The following is a 15807-nucleotide window of genomic DNA, read 5'->3' on the forward strand; positions in this document are numbered from 1 at the left end:
GTAGGACTATCTGTTCGGGTGGCTATCTTACCTATGGTTACTTATGGTTATGCATTCTATGAGGTTTAGTTGTTAGCGGGACTATATGTGGTGAGAGGATTAGTAGGCAGTAGTGAGTTGTATGATTTTTGTTGCTTATATTCTGTGCCTACGTGATCATAATTGTTTATATGTCGACATATTGTGTTTGGTTGAGTTGAGGCGGTCCTGCTTTTTGCTAAAGGCCAACACACCTAGGGAGGATCGGATAGACTGCAGAACCTAGGGGAATATCAGCAGGCTGAAGGCCCGGAGAACGGTCCAGACAGGCTGCAGCCCCGGGTGGGCGGACCAGACATGCTGAAGGTTATGAGAGTGGGTCAGTTAAACTGCAAGCCCGGTATGGGCAATTCAGTCTTATTGTACACTCTATATGCATGTTGTCTGTTTATATGATATGGTTATGATTGTATGGCGTTGGTATTTGGGGGGGGGGGAGTACTCACTAGGCTTTAGCCTTACAGTTGTTGATTTTGTTTCAAGTACTTCTGATGATCACGGGAAGGCGAAGGTGTGATCGTACACCTCCTTATGTTTCATGATTTGATTGTGGGATACTCTGACAGTAAAACATTTTGAAAACAAGTTTTGTAATAATTATTCGTTTTGAAATGTTTTAAAAAGTTTAAATTTGGCCTTATTTTATAGATGCTACACATTCATCCCCCGTGGGAATAGGAATCAAATCAATCGAATAAGGCACCCCGAAAATCTCCAAAACACAATCCTGATACACTTTAGATGAAGAAATCCCATGTTTTTTGGCTAAAGAAACCAGCAACGGACACTCCAATCGCTAAGGGTCATATCAAAATCCCTATTAAAAGATTGAGACAAAAAATACCAACTCATGCCCGAGCCGAATAAAACAAGAACATGAAAAGAATTCACTAAGAAGATACCAGTAACGACGTCTGGCGCCGCCCTGGCCTCCTCTACTGTGAGCTAAAAAGCGTGACCTCTATCCCTCGAGGTCTCCACCTTACCATGTCGCCAATCGGTGATCCTCAAGGTAGCTGTCACTGGACCCTGCGTCGGTCCCACCGTGAGTATATGACAGTTGGCCTTAATATTGCTAGCCTGCTCACAGTGATAACATATCCTGGTGGTCGATGCAGGGACATTGTAACATCCCAAGTTTGGAAGCAAGAATTTGAAGGGTGCTAAGTCTAAATTAAGGAAGCTACTCGACGAGTAGGTATGCTACTTGTCGAGTCGGAGCGAGATTTGAACGTGGGTTAAGTGGCCAACTCGCCGAATCGAAAGATGTAATCGACGAGTTGGTGCTGGAATGAGAAAACCCTAATCCCGAGGGTTGTGCCCTATTTAAAGGAATTTATGTCCTTCTCCCAGCCTCCTATTCCCCCAGAGAGTTCCAGAAAACCCTAATTTTTCGTGTGAGACTTCATTGTTGAGGAGATTGGACCTTGGAAGAGGAATTTGGTGGAAGGTGCTTGAGAAATTAGAGGCTAGCATCAAGGGGCTTGTGCAGATCTGGGATCTACATCAGTTTGGGCACATCTCAGAGGTAAAGAGCCATTATCTTAAGCTATTTCCTTTTGGGTTCATCCTTGGTGGTTTATTTGGAGTTCCTTAGCTTGTTTGAGATCTATTTCGGGTTTGGAGTTTAGAACTGAGGTTGCTACTCCAGATCTAGGCTTGTGATGGTCCAAATTGTCATAAAGCTTCTGTTTAAGAGTTGTTGGTGAAGCCCCCTAATCCTTAACCCTAGCCCTAGTGTGTTTTGGGCCTATATCTCCTTGGTTTCACGTAAAGTTTGCAACTTTATCTGAGAGTTAGACTGTAGAAGAGTGGATATATGGATTGGAGCCCTTGCTTGGCTCGAAATGCCACTATATGGATTGAGAACTGGAGAGACTCGATGAGTCACATGGTTGTACTCGAACGAGTTGTATGAACATGTCTATGGAATCGGCGAGTTGGAAGAACAACTTGGCGAGTCTGTTGAAGATTGCCTTGGACTTGGCGAGTCCGGTCTTGGACTCGGCGAGTCCGGTCTTGGACTCGGCGCGTCTGGTCGTAGAACCCAAACTCTTTTGGTTAAAGCTTTGGATTAGTGAGTCGGTTGGCGACTCAGTGAGTTGGACAGGATGGAATTCCGAGATCTTTGAACTCGACGAGTCTTGGGGTGACTCGGCGAGTTTAGTCGTGTTATGGGAGTTTTCTAAGTATAAGAACTCGACGAGTCGACGGGTTAACTCGGCGAGTAGAGTCAACCAGGAAGGTTGACTTTGACTAAGGACTTTGACTTTGAACAAGAGTTGACCAGTTTGACTTCCAAGGGTATTTTAGGTATTTTTGGTATTTTTGGAATTGGTCCTTTGGTAGTGTTCTGTGGTGAAGTTCGTGTCGGTGGTCGGAGCAGCTTGGTCTTATCTCTTCAGTTGGCAATTGCAGGTGAGTTATCCTCACTATATCGACAGGGTCTACAACACCAAGGCCGACCCTTTATCGGATGGAAATCCGGGTATTGTGTGTTATGTTATTGCTTTGCTAGATCTGTATCCTGGTATTTAGGATGTTGTTATGTTAGTAACCTGGTTATGGTCAGTACCCGATATTTAGGGTAATGTTATGCTAGTGACCGGTTAGGTCGGAATCTTGGTTAGGCTGTTGGTATGCTATGTGATCTGTTAGACTATTTGTCTGGTTAAGGATTCGTTATGCGATTAATTGTTTTATGTGCACATGGTTGTTTGTCGGGGGTTGGGTTGAGGCATGTCCTGCTTTGTGCTGTAAGCCAACATACCCAGGGCGGACCGGATATTTCGAAGGCCCAACGAGCGGTCTGGATACGCTGAAGGCCCAAGAGGTCGGACCAGACGTGTCGAGGCTCGGAGAGTGGACCAAGCCGACTGAAGGCCTGGTGTGGTCGGACCAGTCATATTGTAGACTCAGAGAGTGGACCAGGTGGATTGAAAGCCCGGTGCGGGCAAACCAATCACACTTTAGACTCGATGTACATGGCTAGACTCGGAGGGTGGACCAGGTGGACTGAAGGCTCGGTGCGGGCGGACCAGTCACACAGTAGACCTGGTGTACATGGTTGTTCTATTTGTGATATGTTATGAGTATGTTTATGTGTGGTTTGTATTTTGGGGGTAACTCACTAAGCTTTCGGGCTTACAGTTTAGTGTATTGTTTCATGTACTTCAGGAGATCGTGGCAAGGCGAAGGCGTGACGTATCGCTCCTCATGTTTTATGATTTATGTAATATGGTTCTGGGGGATACTCTGATGTTTAAACTATTTTGAAAATGAGATGTATGAACTTAATGGTTTTTGAATGAATTAAAATGTTTTAATTTGACTCAATTTTTATGGGTGTTACAAGTTGGTAACAGAGCCTTGGTTTGAATTGATTGGAGGAACATTCATGCGAATCCAGTCTCAAACCAAGGAGGGATTTTCAAAATGGTTTTCAAAAGTTTTTTCAAATAACTAAAGGAGGATGCAGAGGGTACAATCAGCCAGAGCCAGTAAGTAGACCCTAAAATACCATACAAGTTATTGATTATGTGATATGTTAGAAGATCATGCTAGTACTAGGCTAGGGATCTTCAGGAATTTCATGATAGAATTGTCTGATTATATGATGCCTGCTAGCCTAGGGTTTCCTATGTATGAAATTGACATCATTACTGTAGTTAGTTAGTGTATGCATCATGGTTATACATAATTAATATCTTATAGCCTGAGAATGTTTGATTTGGCCTTATGTTCTGTTCTTGTATGATTGGGAGCTTAGGGTAGGATTGGATATTCGAAAGTCTATAGGGTCCAACATTATGTATGACTAGCATACACTAGTGCTGCAGGGTTGGTGGAAGTTTCATGGATGGGAAGGTTGCGTGAGACTGATAGGTCGGTTATGGGATAGTGGTGCTCCTCTAGGAGTGGGGATTGAGTGTCCGTTATGTATATGCTATTGTTAGGGTGTTGTGGTGATACTTGATACAAATATGGGTAGGTGTGGAAGGTAGTATGGGCCTGTACTACTGAAAGCACAGGACCCATACGCGTATCAAGGAAGTCAAAACCCCTAGGGTTTTATTGGGAGCTAGTTCTCGGGGTTATTATGAGGAATGCCTAATATCTTGTGGTGTATTTTCAGTATGGTGATTACGAGATGTCTCGGGACAGGATCCGGTTCGGGATCGGGATCAGGAGACGGTGATCAGGATGGATCAGTACCACCCGAGGTCATTGGTCAGATGAGTACGGATGAGTTGGATGCTAGGATTCGTGAGATCCTGCATGATGAGGTTGTTGCTATGTTCCGGGCTGACTTTTCGGAGATGTTTGGGTCGATCAAGACCACCATGGTTAAGTACATTGATGAGCGTTATGCCGCTATTGCGGAGGCGGCTACCACGGCAGCTACAGCGGCTGTAACATCGGCGTGGGGAGGAACCGGTCGAGGTTTTCAGTATCAGGAATTCGATAATACGAAGCCCCCTACTTTCGATGGAGTTCAGGATCCGATTGTCGCTATGAGATGGTTGTCATACGTGGAGGGATGTTTCTTCACGTGTTCATGCCCTGATGATCAGAGGGTGAGGTGTGCTCTGAACCATTTGTGGCTCAGGGCGAAGGATTGGTGGAGGTTGACTATGGGATCTTATTCGGATGCCCAGCGGGCTGCGGTTACTTGGGATCAGTTCCGGGAGATGTTCAGCACTCTTTGTGTTCCACGGGTTGAGAGAGAGAGAGAGAGAGAGAGAGAGAGAGGTTGGCTTAGGAGTTCCTGGAGCTGAAGCAGGATTCAAAGTCGGTGATGGAGATCACCAGGATGTTCACTGAGAGGGCGATGTTTTGCCCGGAGTTTGCTTCGGAGCAGGCTCAGATGTCCTCATATCTGAGTATGCTCAATAGGGACATTAGGCAGTTTGTGTCCACACAGAGGTGTGATACCTTGTTAGAGTTGCAGGAGGCCGCCAGGCGGCGGGAGTTAGAGATGGACTTGCAGTTGCGAGAACAGAGGCAGGCCCCGGTGCAGTCGCAGCAGGCGCCGAAACGGTCCAAACCCGTAGAATCTAGGGTTGGAGGTCAGAGCAGCCACACTTGTGAGAAGTATGGGAAGGGTCATGCCGGAGTTTGTAGGTCCGGTGGTGCGTGTCGCAAGTGTGGGAAAGAGGGGCATTATGCGAGGGATTGTCGTCAATCGGTCCTGGCAAAGGATATGAGGATCAGTTATCATTGTCATCAGGTTGGACACTTGAGGGTCAACTGTCCACAACTTGTTGCAAGACCGGTGCAGGCTCCAGCACCGGCCACTTTGAGGATTACGGGTGAGGTGGAGCCTCCGGGGGCTCAACGATGCGCTTTCCAGCTTACAGCAGAGGAGGTCAGAGCAAAGTCGGGTGCAGCTGCGGGTATGTTTCCATTTTGTTATCTTGTTATCTTGTTGATTATGTGGTATTGTAAATATGTTAGCCTTTTTCGCATGATTCATGGTATGATTGAGGATCTTAGTAGTTAGGGGTTGTAGTCGGTTAGCATCCAAGAGGATAGGAGTCGAAAGATAGGATATACGATCTCGTTGCTAGGAATAGCAACTGCGATGGGGGAAGTGTTCAGTTGGGATTCGAACTTCCTTGGAGTTCGGGATGTGAGATGTCAGGAGAGTGTTCTGTGGAGATTTCTCACTCCGGATAGATTTAGTTCCGGGAAAACAGGGATAACTTTATCAAGTAAGGTCGATCGAGTTATGTCGGTTTGTCAGCAGAAGTTAGTAGTTGGTACACTAAGTGGGGAGAGTTGAAAAATTGTCCGGTAAAACAGCAAGTATCCAGGGTTGGTTAGCTGCTTAGATTTATCAATGTTGTTAGCCAAGAGTGTGGCATGATTGGAGCAAGTGATAGACAAGTGGGGCAGGGAACAGACCATGGTTTCGGGAAATGTAGTTGGTCGATGTGAGGCCTGGGTTTAGGCCATGGAAAGGATTCTAGGAACAGAACTGGAGTTCGGAACCCCAAGAGGGCTAGAACAGACTACATGGGAGAGATTCCTGAAAAGGATGGTTCAGGGTGATGTACGATAGTTTTGAGCGGTCCAAATAGATTGAAGGTCGGAAGGCGTACCAGTCAGACCGAAGGCTCGGGGAACGGTCCAGACAGGTTGAAGGCCCAGGAGGGCGGTCCAGATATGCTAAACGTTATGAGAGTGGTCCAGATAGGCTGAAGGCCTGGTAAGGCAGTCCAGTCATGCTGAAGACTCTGTAGGTGTTAGTATATCTATATGTGGAGAATTAGTGAATATGTCGCCATGCAATAGTAATCGATATGGTCTGGCCCCAAGTATTGATCATGATGATGGAGTTGGTTGGAGGTTGTGTGTGGGCCTTGTTAGTTATGTGATCGGATTCGAAGTATATGGGAGTTCGAGAGTAGCAGTTGCTCTACATGGATAGTGTAGAGTGGAGTTTAGCTCAGTGGCACTTATAGGTGCGGTAAGGGTTGTTGAGTAGACTTCCTGGAAAGGAAGGGTATGTAGCTCCGGAAGGAGTGTGGGTCCTCTGAAGGGAAGGCAGTGGAGTAAAAGGATGATCTAAAGTGCTTCCGTTGTTGGTGATAAGCACCGAGAGTGTACCAGATGTATGGAAGCACATACGGGTTGGATGCCCGTTGAGGTTGTGGAACGGTTAGCACTGACACAGAGTCAGGGGAGCTTGGAAGTGATTAGATCCTTGAATTTCGAATTATGGTTGTGGTCATGAGCAATGGATGTAGCGGTGTTCCATCCTAGAGATGGCCGGACCATCTTAGGCGTGCCTGGTTTTCCAGCCTGAGGCTGATTGGTCCAAGTACGACATGTATGAACGTTATAGTTGGGTGTTCAGGAGGGTTGCTCGAAAGCTGTGAAATGTTCCATCATGGCAGCACAATAAGGGACTTGATCCGGGGAGGAAACGGGATGAGTTTCCATTGGTACAAGTTAATAAAGGTCACGCCAGTTGGGCGAAAGATAGCGAGTTAATACTGGGTCAAGACCCGGTGGTTTAGAATGGTATCCAGTTTCGTAGGTGGCAAATGAGTACTTAAGACGAAGTAAGGTAGTGTCTTCAGGTGGCACTTAGTTGATGAGTGTTGTCATCAGAGAAAAGAAGCCGGTGGCCGGCTTGAAGCAGTTGATCAGGACCATGCAAGGGAAGAGATGGATTTTAGGGTTTGATAGCAGTGTTTGAAGGAATCTGGGTCGGTTTGAGATCAGTGGATGCATTGTGGTAGTATCATCCGGAAGTTTGTGTTGTCGCAGGTTTCGAGGACGAAGCCTAATTTAAGGGGGGAGAATTGTAACATCCCAAGTTCGGAAGCAAGAAGTTGAAGGGTGCTAAGTGTAAATTAAGGAAGCTACTCGACGACTAAGTATGCTACTCATCGAGTTGGAGCGGGATTTGAACATGGGTTAAGTGGCCAACTCGCCGAGTCGGAAGATGTACTCGACGAGTTGGTGCTGGAATGAGAAAACCCTAATCCCGAGGGTTGCGCCCTATTTAAAAGACTTTATGTCCTTCTCCCAGCCTCCTATTCCCCCAGAGAGTTCCAGAACACCATAATTTTCATGTGAGACTTCATTGTTGAGGCAATTGGAGCTTGGAAGAGGAATTTGGTGGAAGGAGTTTGAGAAATTAGAGGCTAGCATCAAGGGGCTTGTGTAGATTTGGGATCTACATTAGTTTGGGCAAATCTCAGAGGTAAGGAGCCATTATCTTAAGCTATTTCCTTTTTGGGTTCATCCTTGGTGGTTGATTTGGAGTTCCTTAGCTTGTTTGAGATCTATTTCGGGTTTGGATTTTAGATCTGAGGCTGCTACTCCAGATTTAGGCTTGTGATGGTCCAAATTGTCATAAAGCTTTTGTTTAAGAGTTGTTGGTGAAGCCCCCTAATCCTTAACCCTAGCCCTAGTGTGTTTTGGGCCTATATCTCCTTGGTTTCACGTAAAGTTTGCAACTTTATGTGAGGGTTAGACTGTAGAAGAGTGGATCTATGGATTGGAGCCCCTACATGGATTGAAAAGTCACTGTATGGATTGAGAACTGGAGAGACTCGGCGATTCACATGGGTGTACTCGATGAGTTGTATGAACATGTGCATTGACTCGGCGATTTGGAAGAACAACTCGGCGAGTCTGTTGAAGATTGCCTTGGACTCGGCGAGTCTGTTCTTGGACCCGGGGAGTCTGGTCGCAGAACCTAACCTATTTTGGTTAAAGCTTTGGATTAGTGAGTCGGTTGGCGACTCGCTGAGTTGGACAATATGGAATTCCGAGATCGTTGAACTCGACAAGCCTTGGGGCGACTCGAAGATTTGATTCGTGTTATGGGAGTTTTCTGAGTATAAGAACTCAACGGGTTGACTCGGCGAGTAGAGTCAACCATGAAGGTTGACTTTGACTTTGACTAGTTTGACTTCCAAGGGTATTTTGGTAATTTTGGTATTTTTGGAATTGGTCCTTTGGTAATGTTCTGTGGTGAAGTTCGTGTCAGTACTCGGAGCTGATTGGTCTTATCTCTTCAATCGGCAATTGCAGGTGAGTTATCCTCACTATATCGACAGGGTCTACAGCACCAAGGCCGACCCTTTATCGGATGGAAATCTGGGTATTGTTTGTTATGTTATTGCTTTGCTAGATCTGCATCCTGGTATTTAGGATGGTGTTATGTTAGTAACCTGGTTAAGGTCAGTACCCGGTATTTAGGGTAATGTTATGCTAGTGACCGGTTAGGTCGGAATCATGGTTAGGATGTTGATATGCTATGTAATCTGTTAGACTGTTTGTCTGGTTAAGGATTTGTTATGTGATTAATTGTTTTATGTGCACATGGTTGTTTGACGGGGGTTGGGTTGAGGTGGGTCCTACTTTGTGCTGTAAGCCAACATACCCATGGCGGACCGGATATTTCGAAGGCCCAGCGAGCGGTCCGGATAGGCTAAACGCCCAAGAGGGCGGACCAGACATGCCGAGGCTCAAAAGTGGACCAGGACGACTGAAGGCCCAGTGTGGGTGGACCAGTCATACTGTAGACTCAGAGAGTGGACCAGGTGGATTGAAGGCCCGGTGCGGGCGGACCAATCACATTGTAAACTCGATGTACATGGCTAGACTCGGAGGGTGGACCAGGTGGACTGAAGGCTCGGTGTGGGCAGACCAGTCAATTAGTAGACCCGATGTGCATGGATACGCTGAAGGCCCAGCGAGCAGTCTGGATATGCTGAAGGCCCAAGAGGTCGAACCAGACGTGCCGAGGCTCGGAGAGTGGACCAAGCCGATTGAAGGCCTGGTGTGGGCGGACCAGTCATACTGTTGACTCAGAGAGTGGACCAGGTGGATTGAACGCCCAGTGCGGGCAGACCAATCACACTGTAGACTCGATGTACATGGCTAGACTCGGAGGGTGGACAAGGTGGACTGAAGGCTCGATGCGGGCGGACCAGTCACACAGTAGACCTGATGTGCATGGTTGTTTTATTTGTGATATGTTATGAGTATGTTTATGTGTGGTTGGTATTTTGGGGGTAACTCACTAAGCTTTCAGGCTTACAGTTCAGTGTATTGTTTAAGGTACTTCAGGAGATCGTGGCAAGGCGAAGGCGTGATCGTACCGCTCCTCATGTTTTATGATTTATGTAATATGGTTCTGGGGGATACTTTGATGTTTAAACTATTTTTAAAACGAGATGTATGAACTTAATGGTTTTTGAATGAATTCAAATGTTTTAATTTGGCTCAATTTTAATGGGTGTTATAGACATGCTAGCAATAGTCCTTGGCATAATGCTCATCCTTGCCACATTTTTTGCACTCCTAGGCCTAGAAACGAATATAGCAACTAACTTCCATGGAAATGATCAAAACTCATGCATGGTCACAAAAGGACCTTAAATATCGAAACTTTACTATTTATGAGACTCATATATCACTAAGGGTGGCAACCCTAGGCCTAGAAACGAAATTTGAGTCATAAAGATCCGTTCTTGGGACTAAAAAGGTCCAAAACATAACCACACTAAATCTAAGCATACTTGAGGAAAGTTGTGAACTTTATGCCTTCAATGAGTCCCAAATGATGATGTTATCCCGGATCTATGAACTCAAGATACTCAAGTTCATCTTCACTAGCTTCTCCTTCCTTCTTTCAAGCTTCTAAGCTCCAAAACAATCTTCACAAGGCCAAACACACACGGGAATGCGAAAAGGGAGGCTGTCTAGGATTTCTGAGGATGAGGGGATGGTAAGGAGGCTAGGTTTTGAGTCATAATGTTGTATTTATATGGCTTAAACGCTAAAGATGAAGTTTTGGGTTCTGCTTGCCAACGTTGCGCGTACACCTTGGTACGCTGCGCGTATGCACCTTCGCCCCCCACATCCAGTGTAACTTTACACCCTGCGTACACCAGACTTACGCCCAGCATACATCTTCGGGTAGCCCATTCTTATTAGCCCACTTGCTAAGACCACTTAATAATACATTACTCATTCCTTAGTCCAAACAAATAAATTACAAATATTTTTAAAATAAAAATTACCTCAAATGACGGGCGTTACAAATGTCCCCCACTTATTTTAGACTTCTTCCTCGATGTTTGTTGTGCCTGGAAATAGCTCGGGGTAGTGCTCCCTCATCTCATCTAATCCTCCAGCTCCCATTTCCACTTTGAGCCCTTGCGGTGCTGCCACTTTACCTTCACCAACTCTACCCTCTTGTTCCTCAGATCCTTTGTCTTCCGATCAAGGATGGCTACCGGTCGCTTGATGTAGTTCAGGCTGTCATTCACCTAAATATCCTCTAGAGGCACCACTGTGGAGTCATCTAACAAGAACTTCCGCAGTTGGGAGACATGAAAGGTGTTGTGGATCTAACTAAGCTCGGCTGACAGATCCAGTCAATACACAACCCAACCCACCCGGTCCAATACCCTGAACGGTCTAATGTATCTGGGGCCCAACTTGCCTTGCTTCATGAACCGGATGACACCTTTCCAAGGTGACACCTTCTGGAGGACCATATCACCTACCTAAAACTCCAGGTCTGATTGTCGTCTTTCGGCGTAGATCTTCTGCCGACTCTGGGTCGTCTGGAGTCTACTCCGGACTTGCTGGATTCTCTCTGTCGTCTTGAGTACCACTTCGGTACTCCTCATGACCCTCTGTCCAACCTCACCCCAACATAGCGAGGTTACACTTCCTCCCATATAACATCTCGAAGGGATGACTGTCAACGCTCGTGTGGTAGCTATTATTGTAGGAAAACTCAGCCAAGGGAAAGTAGGTATCCCAGCTACCACCGAAGTCTAATACGCACGTCCGCAGCATGTCCTCTAAGGTATGGATAGTCCGCTCACTATGGCCATCCATCTGGGGGTGAAAAGTCGTGCTAAAATGCAGACGAGTACCCAACTCGTCATGAAATTTCTTCCAGGATCTGGAAGTAAACCATACATATTAGTCAGAAAATCACAAAAACTGGCACTCCGTGTCGGGCTACTACTTCTCTGATGTAGATGTCGACTAGCTTCTCTTCCGAAATGCTCTAGTGGCTCGAGATGAAATGGGCACTCTTGATCAACCGATCCATGATGATCCATATCGAATCCACTCCATGTGCGGTCTTTAGAAGCTTCATGATGAAATCCATAGTAATATCATCCCATTTCCACATAGGGATATCCAATGGCTATTTCTTTCCATGAGATCTCTGGTGCTCGGCCTTGACCTTCCTGCAGGTCAGGCATCTCTTGGCGTATCAGGCTTGATGACTTAAGAAACTCTTTGATCGTATAGATCTTTTAACAGGTTAATCACTAAAGCATAAACAGTAATATAAAACAAAAGAACGAATCAGAATATGTCGAATGATTCAATTGATTCAATCCTCAGCAGAGCTCGATAAAGAACTTTCGTTGTAGAGGATATTAGGGTTACAAAGGATAAAGATCAAATACTTGACAAAATAACTTTCAAATCTTACGTACTAGGATGCATGCAAGCACCTATAAATACAAAACCCTATAAAATAACTCACGGATGGACAGGCCCATACCGGAGACTAAATGGACTAAATAGCGAGCCCAAGACGCAACACCTTTCGGACCTAAAAATCTCCCCCTTTGCGTCAATTGGAGCGAGACTATCACTTCGGCTTGCTCGGTCCAGCTGCAGGAACTTTCTTAGTGGTTTCAAACAGGTGTGGGATGAGAGAAAGGATGGTCTGTCTGAAGCGAATGTACCACTGGATCATGTCATGGAAGTACTTCTTGTCGTCTGCTGAATTCTGCTTGCATCGATGAATGATTCCCAGAACATGTTCTAAGCATGCAGTGGTGTAAAGGTGCTTGTCAGCCAAGGCGAACAGGCATTTTTGGCTTTTGTTCCTTGTAAACATGACAAAATTCCGTTTTGGGTCGATCCTTCCCATCTGTATCATGTTCAAATCACTAGCAGAGCCGACAGGAGAATAGTGGGCTTTTTCTTGAAGATGCTAGCGATCTCCTGATCCATCTTGGCAACTTCCATAATGTAGCATACGAGCATCCTCTTGAAGTGATCAATAATTGGACCATACTCAGCTTCATTGGTGAGGAGGATGTTGTGCAAATTAATCCAGTCATGTGGATTCAGGGTGGGAAGATCAGCAAGCAATATGGCATGTTCGGTTTTAGCAGAACCCCTCAGCACTTTGAACCGAGCGTCCGTGAAGTTCCCCTCACGGAATGGTTTGAGGACCCGAACGTTGATGATCTTCTGAGCGCTCCAAGTTTGATATTCTGGTTGAGCAGACTTCAGATAGAATTCGACGAGTTCCCTATCAACCTTTGGATGAGGATGAGGGACATCAGCAATGTTATCAAAGGCATGGAAGATGAAGGCTTTTCGGGTCAGTGGCATGTCGAACTGAGAATCGACAGAATTGATTCGATCCAATGAAATCACTGGTTCGAGCCACAGAATGCTGGGAGTTTCAATAGCCTCTTTCAAAAGCTTCTCAAGAGTCCACTGAGGAAAAAGGGTTATCCTACTCTCAAGAAGGTCGTGAGCCTCCTTCATTTTTCTTTCGTTTGCCTCAAACTCTCTTGCAACACGAGTGCTCATGTCATCATCTTTATCACAACCTTGCTTCTTTAAGAGATCTGCGAGAGTCTCTTTATCATCATCATCACTGTCTTCAGCAATTTTCTTTCCTTTGTCTTTGACACCCGAACCTGAGGCTTGACCTGCTGAAGGAGGTTCGGTTGCTTTAGTTGCTGTAGAAGTGGGAGGCGGTTGAGATACATCTTCTCCCCCTTGTTTCGGAATGGACACGAACTCAAGGAGCCCTTCAAGTTTGCTTAAGAGAGCAAGGGCAGGAGCAAGCTTTTCTGCAAGAGTGCGCCTCACTGTGTAATTCAGAATCGGATCATGGGCTTCAATGATGTTGGAAAGGGCGGCGTGGACATCCGAAACACATGAAGAAATAACCTCTCGCTCAGATCGAAGAGATTCAACTTCCTTTTAAGAATGGAAAAGATGAAGACCCTTGACCTTGACAGCAGTGGTCTTGCGAGCGAGAGTGTCCATCACAGAGTTCTCTGATGCTAGGTCTTCATGCAGCTTATTCAGGCGTTCCTCAACAGTCACCTGAAACGATTTGTTGTCTTCACTGAGAGATTGATGAAGACTGGCAAATGACTGCAGTTCGGAGGCAACTAAGGTAGCCAGCTTGTTGACAAGAGAGTCAAGCCTCTCTGCATTGGAGTCAGCAGTTCTCTGTAAAGACTGCAAGAGAAGAAGCATCAACAAATAGTTTGTCGACTTTTTCGATCACAGCAGCACACGCCTTGGTAGAGCCGTTGATAGCGGCAGTGGCAGAGTTGATAGAGGCTTCATGAGCCTTAGTAAATGTATCAATATTCCCCTGAATAGCAGCCTCTGAGATAGTAGATTTTGAGTAAGAAGAGGAGGAAGCAATGAGAGAATCGATTTTCTCATGAAGCTCCTCGAGATGCTTCTTGGTGACTGGAGCATCATCGTCATCATCACTTTGCATTTGATACGGACTGTAATAGACCAAGTCAAATGTCATGTTCTCTCCGCCAAGAAAAGGTTCTTCATTATCTGCTGAGTGAGCAGGAGATGAGGGTGAGGGTGGAGGCTCGGTTGTGGAAGTGGGTTCGGGTGCGGATGTATGTTCGGTAGTGGGAGTGGTTTCAGGTGCTGAAGTAGGAGCCCCCGTATCAGATACATTGGTTCTAACTCCAGCGGTGGTTGTTGTGGTAGCTTCAGTGAAAATGGGAGGTGGTATAGGGATAGAGGTGGGTGGTATTTGAGTAGTGGAGGTTATGGGGGGAATGGAAATAGAGATGGACATTGGAGGAAGAGAGACAGGTCTAGTGGAAACATGTACCTCAGGGGTAGGCGAATGTGGAGGAGTGTTACCATCTAGGGACTCTTCGGAGTCTGAACTCTCTTCCTCAGATTCACTGGAGGAGGAGGCAAGAATCAGCTTTCGCCTAGGTTGAGTCTTCCTCTTCTTTGGTGGAGGAGATTGAGCCGCTTTGGTAGGTTTGCGTTTCTTCGGAGAATGACCTTTCCCTCCCTTGACAACCTTCTTGTCTTTTCCCTTGTCATTTTTCTTTCCCTGGGAGCAGGCCGATCAGCATCATGAATTGATTGAATCATATCAAGAGTGAGCTCTCTAGGACCAGAGCGACGAAACTCCTTGTAAGTTCTGATGATCCGGCTGTCGCTTGGAACATCCCCATACATTGACTTAGGGATTGAGCCAACAAACTAAAATTTTGAGGAATCAGAGACGATTATCTTCATCGTGTGGAAAGTACCTATCAAAGAAAGTGGAGAATCAGCAACAATTGGAACGTGATATTTGTCCATCACCCACTTTGTGACCAGCGTCTAGAGTCTGGCATAGGAGATCTCTAAATGAAGAGAAGTAGATGCTAGACTCTGAATCAGCTGTTGCTATAAAGCTGGCCCATAATCAAGGTTGATGTTGTGGTACAACCCATAAAGAATGGTCATAAACAAACGACTCGCCCCGTCTGAACCAGCACTGCGTTCTGATAGCCCCTTGAACAAAACGGTGAAGAAGCCATTCCACTGAGGAGGTAAGCAAGATTTCTTGAATTTGGTCACCGTCGTTAGAATTTCAGGGTATCCCATGTTATAGAACATGGAAAACAACTGTCCCATCGGGATGGATTCAGGGTTAACCCTAGATTCGTCGGGTTCAAACCCTAAAAGCAAAGAGTTTCCTTAGGTGATTGACACGTAACAGTTTAGAACCCCGATGATTACGCGGGAGAGAGAAAGACTGTCCCGATTCACACGCCTTCCCATCAGGAGCCGTTTGAAATGTCAAAAATAGTTCCACTTCACACACCTTCCCATCAAGCGCCGTTTGAACTATCAAAGCGATTAGACTTTCGGCTGAGTCAGCAACTTATCCCTTTAGAGTGAGCTGTCGTCATAGAGCAAAATAACCATGTGTAACATTGTGAGCCACATCTCTTTTATAACCTCAAACCCCATAGCTAAAAATAGCTTGTAAGTAATGAAACCAGAATTATGGAAAATCAAAAAGATTTTCGTGCATAAAGTGTAAAAGAAAAGGAAATAAAGCAACACATATGTGGGAAATTGTGATGTCAATAAAGACACGAAACAATGGATCCCGAGCACGAATCTCTTCCTTCAAAGTCAAGAGAGACCTTAAAGTGTTTGTGTGGTTTCCCGTTGAATTACGATCAG

The sequence above is a fragment of the Lactuca sativa genome, chromosome 5 (genome assembly GCF_002870075.4).
Source record: "Lactuca sativa cultivar Salinas chromosome 5, Lsat_Salinas_v11, whole genome shotgun sequence".
Lineage (NCBI taxonomy): Eukaryota > Viridiplantae > Streptophyta > Magnoliopsida > Asterales > Asteraceae > Lactuca > Lactuca sativa.